This window comes from Schistocerca nitens, chromosome 9 (assembly GCF_023898315.1).
Source record: "Schistocerca nitens isolate TAMUIC-IGC-003100 chromosome 9, iqSchNite1.1, whole genome shotgun sequence".
Lineage (NCBI taxonomy): Eukaryota > Metazoa > Arthropoda > Insecta > Orthoptera > Acrididae > Schistocerca > Schistocerca nitens.
The window spans coordinates 123,522,202-123,529,480 of record NC_064622.1 but is presented as its reverse complement, the minus strand read 5'-3'; positions in this window follow the sequence as shown (position 1 = coordinate 123,529,480).

Genomic DNA, 7,279 nt, shown 5'->3' with positions numbered 1-7,279 from the left:
GTTTCACTGTCATTACATCTTTCCATAGATGCTCACGACAGTAGCGCGAGAACATTCGACCAGCTTGTCCGTTTTCTAGATCCTCGTTGATAGACTCTGCATAATGATAATGTGGCCTTTGTCAAAGTCAATTATCGCCATGAATTTCCCCATTTTCAGTCCATATATTCACTAGGGTCCGTGCGTGCCCCGCTTACATAATTCTGTTACAGCGCCACGTGGCCACAGCGCCACCAGGCGGTATCCTACGTCGCGGGGGGGAGGTTGTGGGGGGGGGGGGAATGGTCGACATTATAAAGAATGTAGCAACCAGTCTCGGAAACATAATTTATTTATCTTGTTGCAAATTGATTTCGACTGATATCAGTCATAATCGGTGCATTTTTCTAACCGATACATGCCATAAGTAGAAGTACTGTCCATGGCAGATTTCTATCATGAAATCGATTTGCAACAAGATAAATAAATTATGTTTCCGCGACTGGTTGCTACATTCTATATAATTTTATATGCCACGGTCACTGCACAGAAAGGGAACCTTATGGAGCCCAACATTCAAATGGTCATAATGTTTTGGCTCATGAATGTGTATTTCATGACTCCAATGACGAGATTGAAGTACAGAAAGTAAACTGCACTGGACACGTGACAGAACGCAAAATGTAGTGAAATCGCACATTTTTTGTAAACTGAAATGTAGTGTGTAGTTTCAACGTAACCGCCATCTACTGCGATATGCTTTTAACACGATCTTGTAGCATTTATTCTTGTATCGAAGAAAAATCCTGATGCCGGTATCCCTTACAATAAAGTTCAAAAAGGAGTGGAAACCCGATGAGCCGAGGTCGGAGTTACAGGAGAATGAGGAAATGTTACCCATCTGCAGTCTGTAATGCGTCATTCCAATGCTATCACGGTATAACGTTGAGCGTTATAGTTCATAAAAACAGCACCTTATCGTTACATACCATGTATCTTGTTGTGAATTATGTTGTAGAGCTGCACTCCAGAATGACCATCAGCAGTATGTGTAGATTATCTTGAACCACTCTTCACAGGAGATTACGGGTTGATGTGGGTTTAGTTTTCCGTGCTGAGGAGGTGTGATTGTACTTCGCGATAGGTCGTTTTCTAACCCGAGTCTAAATTATTATCTCGTTTCAGACAAACTGCGATGCAAAACTTCAGTACTTCCTTTATGTTCTTTTTCTTTGTTGTTGTTGGGGATTCATCAGTCTTTCAATTTGTTTCTTGTGGTACATAAGGTTTACCATCCGAGAACAAATTTCTTAATGTAAGAACAGCATCCACACCTAAAATCCTCAATCATTTGATATTTACATTGCAATCTACCATTGCAATATATTCCCTTTAATTCTTCCTCTGGTACCTTTGACGTTATTTCCTTAGGTCTGAACTCAAGTCTTATCTTCCTGTCCCTTTTTTTAGTTCTTTGATTTGCAAATATTTCTTTCTTCGCTGATTCTGTGGAGATCTTCCTCTTATGAATGCTTACTTTTACCATCCATCCGTAATAGTATATCATAAACACTTCCATCTCTTTATTTCCGATTTTATCGCAGTTTATGATTCACCTCTATACGATAGTGTGCCTCAGACATACATTATCAAACATTTCTTCCCCAAGTTACAGCATTTGTTTGATACTAGTCTTGCCTTTACTCTATTTGATTGTGTTACTCTACTGGTTACAAGCCTTAGATTCTCCCCACTTCGTCCATCAAGATATATTTTGTTACAAGGAAGCAAAATTCCTTGGTTTTGTCGAATATGTCATTCCCAGTTTTTTTTGTTAAGATTCTCGCTAATCTTGGCTACACTTTCTTTGCTTTACTATCAGTCTGTATACTGTGATTAACTGACAGTTCATTCCATTAACGCTCTGTAATTATTACTAATTTTCACACAGGACATCAACATCATCAGAGAAAATTGTCACCGATATCCTTTCTATTGGAATATTCATCTCATTTCTGAAGATTTATTTTACTTGCTTCACTGCTTCCTGATACTTCACTGCTTCTTAATATACAGGTTGAACAGTGGGAGAAAAAAAGTTCACCCACGCCTTACACCCTTTATAATTGGCGGCTTTATTTCTTTCAACGGTATAACAGTTATAAATTGTCGTAGATGTATTGGAAAGGTACCAGCTCTCCAACTGCTAACAGAAAGCAGTGATGCTCAAATCTTTATAGGCACAGAAAGCTGGCTAAAGCCAGGGGTATGTTCAGCAGAAATTTTCGCGAAAAACCTAACGGCGTTCAGAAAGAATAGGCTAAATACAGTTGGCGGCAGCGTGTTTATTGCTGTTAAAAGTAGATTATCTTGTAGTGAAACTGAAAAAGATGTTTCCTGTGAGTTAGTCTGCGTAGAAATGATTCATGGCAACCGGAAAAAATAATAATTTACCGACCTCACAATTCAGATAATACAATTGATGAAAGTTCAAACAAAACTTGAATCTAATTTCAAACATATATCGAACTCATACAATTATAGTTGGTGGTGACTTTAATTTACTCTCAGTACGTTAGTGAAACTAAATGTTTCAGTCCGGAAGTACGGAGAAAACATCATTCGAAATTGTGCAGAAAGTATTATCTGAAAATTATTTCGAGCAGTTAGTTCATGAGCCCACTCGATGAGTTAACACCTGTGAAAATTCAGTTGACTTGTTAGCAAAAAAATAAAAAATCCGCAGCTAGTAATAAGCATCTAAATGGATACAGAGATTTGTGAATACAGGGTTGTCGTAGATCAGTTGTGTTCAAAGACATGGTATCGTCAGCAATTGAGAGATTTTATACCAAATAAATTAACAAACGACGGAGATGATTCCTCGGGGTACACAAAATAGGTCACAGCACTCTTGCAGAAACAACGAAAGGAGTATGAAAAATTTAAACGAAAGCAAATTCCCCATGATTAGCTACCTTGCGCAGAAGCTCGAGATTTAGCGCGAACATCAATGTGAGATGCTTATAACAGTTTCCACAACGAAACTTCGTCTCGAAATCTAACAGAAAATCCAAAGAGATTCTGCTCGAATGTAAAGTATGTTAGCGGCAAGACACAATAAATACCTTCACTGCACAAAAGTAATGGAAATACTATCGGTGACTGTGCTGCTAAAGCAGAGTTACTGAACACAGACTTACGAAATTCCTTCACCAAAGAAGACGAAGTAAATATTCCCGAATCGAAACAAGACCACTTGCCAACATGAATAACTTAGAAGTACAAATCGTCGTAGCAGTGAAGAAACGTAAATCACTTAATAAAATCAAGTCCAGACTATATACCATTTAGGTTCCTTTCAGAGTATACAGATGCAAGCGCTCCACACTTAACAATCATATACCACCGCTCGCTTGATGATAGATCCGCGTTCAAAGACCGGAAAGCTATACAGTTCACACTAATACAGAATTTATGAAAGGCAACAGGAATAATCCACTAAATTACATGTCCATATCATTAGCGTCGATATACAGCAGAATTTTGAAACATATAACGTGTTCGAACACTATGAATTACCTCCAATAGAACCGCCTGATGACACATAGTTAACTTGGATTTAGGAAATATCGTTCTTGTGAAACACTCGCTCTTTACTCAGGAAGAACTGAGTGTTGTTGACAAGGGATTTCAAACTGATTCCGTGTTTCCGGATTTCGAGAAGGCTTTTGACACTGTACAGCACAAGTGGCTTGTAGTGAAATTGCGCACCTATGGAATGACGTCTCAGTGATGCAACTGGATTGGTGATTTAGTGTCAGAGAGGTTACTGTTTGTATTAAATAACGGAAAGTCATCGACTTAAACAAAAGTGATCTCTGGCGTTCCCGAAAGTAGTGTTATAGGCACTCTGCTGTTCCTTACATATATAAACGATTTATGAGACAATCCTGAGCAGCCGTCTTAGGTTGTTTGCAGAAGATGCTGTCGATTATCGGTCAGTAGAGTCATCAGAAAATCAAAATAAATTGCAAAATGTTTTAGAAAACTATCTGTTTGGTGCGAAAATTTGTAATTGGCCGCCGGCCGAAGTGGCCGTGCGGTTAAAGGCGCTGCAGTCTGGAACCGCAAGACCGCTACGGTCGCAGGTTCGAATCCTGCCTCGGGCATGGATGTTTGTGATGTCCTTAGGTTAGTTAGGTTTAACTAGTTCTAAGTTCTAGGGGACTAATGACCTCAGCAGTTGAGTCCCATAGTGCTCAGAGCCATTTGAACCATTTTTTGTAATTGGCCCTAAATAATGGAACATGTGGGATCATCAACACGAACACTAAAAGGAATCCGTTAAACTTCGGTTACACAATAAATCAATCAAATTTTAAGACCGTAAATTCAACTAATTATCCAAGAACTACAATTACGAACAACTTAAATGGGAAAGAACTCATAGAAAAGGTTGTGGGAAGAGCGAACCAAAGACGTCGTCTTTTTGGCAGAGCACTCAGAAATTGCAACAGATCTACTAAGGAGGCTCCCTACACTACGTTTTTTGGAGTACTGCTACGCAGTGTGTGATCGTTACCAGATAGGACTAACGGAGTGCATCGAGAAACTTCTAAGAGGGGCAGCAGCACGTTTTGTACTATCGAGAAGTAGGGGAAAGGTGTCACGGACATGATACAGGATTTGGGGGTGGACAATATTAAAACAAAGACGTTTCTCGTTGCGGCGGGATTTTCTCACGAAACTTCAAACACCAACTTTCTCCTCTGAATGCGGGAATATTTTTTTGACGCCGACCTACATAAGAAGAAACATCATCATCATAAAATAAGGGAATTCAGAGCTCACACAGAAAAATATAGTTGTTCGTTTGTTTCTAGAAATCACTTTTGTTTTATTCGATGACTTTCCGTAAATTAATATTAACTGTGATCACTCTGACAGAAAATCACGAACTCACTAGCATAAATAAGACGATATTCCGTAGGTACGCAATTTGAATACAAGCCGCTGTGGGGTACGGTGTGAAAAGCCTTCTGGAATAATAGAGAATTACTGTGAAGGTGGTTCGATGAAGCCTGTGCTAGGCACTTGAGTGTGATTTCCAGAGTGGCGATGCATATGTAGATGGTTAATATCCGTTCTCATAAATTCTACTTACTTGACTAATATCTGGCTGTCAATTCCCACAGTAATTTTAAATATGCCAAAGGTATCTTGTACGGCCTTCCGCTCTCATAATACCGTTCCAGAAACACTAAGGCAGTACCCTTCCCCATATTAGTGCCGTCTTCTGTTTGTGAATGATTTAGACATGTATAGACAATAAATGTATTAGCAGTTTCGAATATGGACAACCACCAGCTTTATAATAGAATAACGACAATGAAAACTTGTGCCTGACCGGGACTCGAACCTGGATTTTCCGATTGGCGCCATCGGTCTCCTAATCTTTGGGCTGCCCGAGCACGACTCAAGGCAAGATCGTCAACCGTGTGTCAACATCCTTTACTCGTACATGCATTATGCATATTCCAGTTCAGGCGAGACATGTTACTTACAAGTCGCTTGTTCAGTGTCGGCGAGCAAATACGATACTGTCCTAAGGAACTTGACATTGTAATTCGGAATAACACGGGCACTGCAGTATCGTACATATGCATATGGTGCGAAAAATTGCAATCGATTGACAATAGAAAGTGTGAGGCCATCCATGTCAGTACTAAAATGAATCCCTTACGCTTCGGTTACGTGATAAATTCAACTAAATGTCTATCGATTACAATTACGAACAAATTAAATTGGACCGAACACACAGAAACCGTTGCGGGGAAGGCGAACCGAAGACTGTGTTTTATTGCCAGGCAATTTAGAAGATTCAACACGGTACTCTTGTCCGTCCCCATCTGGAGTATTGCTGTGCGGTATAGGATCCTTAACAGATATGACTGACGTAGGGCATCGAAAAAGTTCAAGGATTGACAGCTCGTTTTGTATTATCGCGAAATAGGGGCGAGAGTGTCCCGTATTATGATAAGGGATTTTGGACGTCAATAGTTAAAATAAAGGGATTTTTCATTGATGCGAGGTCTTTCCACAAAACTTCAATCACGAACTTCCTCGTCCGAATGCGAAAATATTTTTATATTTTATCGACGCCTATCTACACTACTGGCCATTAAAATTGCTACACCACGAAGACGACGTGGTACAGACGCCAAATTTAACTGACATGAAGAAGATGCTGTGATATGCAAATGATTAGCTTTTAGAGCATTCACACAAGGTTGGCGCCGATGGCGACACCTACAACATGCTGACATGAGGAAGGTTTCCAACCGATTTCTCATACACAAACAGCAGTTGACCGGCGTTGCCTGGTGAAACATTGTTGCGATGCCTCGTGTAAGGAGAAATGCGTACCATCAAGTTTCCGACTTTGATAAAGGTAGGATTGTAGCCTATCGCGATGAATATGAATCGGTGGGTTCAGGAGGGTCATACGGAACGCCGTGGTGCATTGCAACGGCCTCGTATCACTAGCAGTCGAGATGACAGGCTTCTTATCCGCATGGCTGTAACGGATCGTACAGCCACGTCAAGATCCATGAGTCCACAGATGGGGACATATGCAAGAGAACAACCATCTGCAAGAACAGTTTGACGATGTTTGCAGCAGCATGGACTATCAGCTCGGAGACCATGGCTGCGGTTATCCTCGATGCTGCATCACAAACAGGAGCGCCTGCTATGGTGTACTCAACGATGAACCTGGGTGCACGAATGTCAAACCGTCAATTTTTCGGATGAATCCAGGTTCTGTTTACAGCATCATGATGGTCGCATCCGTGTTTGGCGACATCGCGGTGAACGCACATTGGACGCGTGTATTCGTCATCGCCATACTGGCGTATCACCGGGCGTGATGGTATGGGGTGCCATTGGTTACACGTCTCGGTCACCTCTTGTTCGCATTGACGGCACTTTGAACAGTGGACGCTACATTTCAGATGAGTTACGACCCGTGGCTCTACCCTTCATTCGATCCCTACGAAACACTACATTTCAGCAGGATAATGCACGACCGCATGTTGCAGGTCCTATACGGCCTTTCTGGATACAGAAAATGTTCTACTGCTGCCCTGGCCAGCACATTCTCCAGATCTCTCACCAACTGAAAACGTCTGGTCAATGGTGGCCGAGCAACTGGCTCGTCACAATACGCCAGTCACTACTCTTGATGAACTGTGGTATCGTGTTAAAGCTGCAAGGACAGCTGTACCTGTACACGCCA